Here is a 486-nt window from a genome sequence, read left to right as displayed (position 1 = left end):
ATTGTGCAATTGTGAGACTATGTGTGTGTGTGTGTGTGTGTGGGGTTGTGTTTTATTATCTTCACACTGCACGCTGTGTGTAATTTCCTTTGCTTTATTGCACTCTGAAAATTACAATATATCAGAAGCTTACACCAAAAATCACAATTTTAATATGAGATAATAACTTTTTTTTTTCTTCTTTTTTACCAATATCTCATCAGATATTATATCCCATGTATATCCCATCATACCAGAAACGATATAGTCCTGATTATGTAACTCCGCATATCATAGAATCGGTCCCAGCATATCACATATACATGCTCTTCACATCATAAACCTTTTCCCAAATATTGAATTACGTAGTCTCAAAACTGAGCCTCATTTCCCATAATTGTAATTAATTTCCTCACATCATTAAGCACAGTTTATTTCAGTATAACGTCCATTCGGTCATTCTTTATCCTGCAAATGTCTTTTTTTTTTCTTTTACTCTATATTACC

The 486-nt window shown here is 32.7% G+C and overlaps 1 protein-coding gene across 1 annotated transcript in view; it reads left to right on the top strand.

Annotated features, from left to right (window-relative positions):
• The window catches only part of LOC119594343, a 12,569-nt gene that overhangs the window by 3,563 nt on the left and 8,520 nt on the right, over positions 1-486 (top strand). The window lies entirely within an intron of this gene.

The sequence above is a fragment of the Penaeus monodon genome, chromosome 33 (assembly GCF_015228065.2).
Source record: "Penaeus monodon isolate SGIC_2016 chromosome 33, NSTDA_Pmon_1, whole genome shotgun sequence".
NCBI classification, from domain to species: Eukaryota; Metazoa; Arthropoda; class Malacostraca; order Decapoda; family Penaeidae; genus Penaeus; species Penaeus monodon.
Note: the sequence above shows the minus strand (reverse complement) of the source record. Positions and strands in the feature narration are given on the sequence as shown.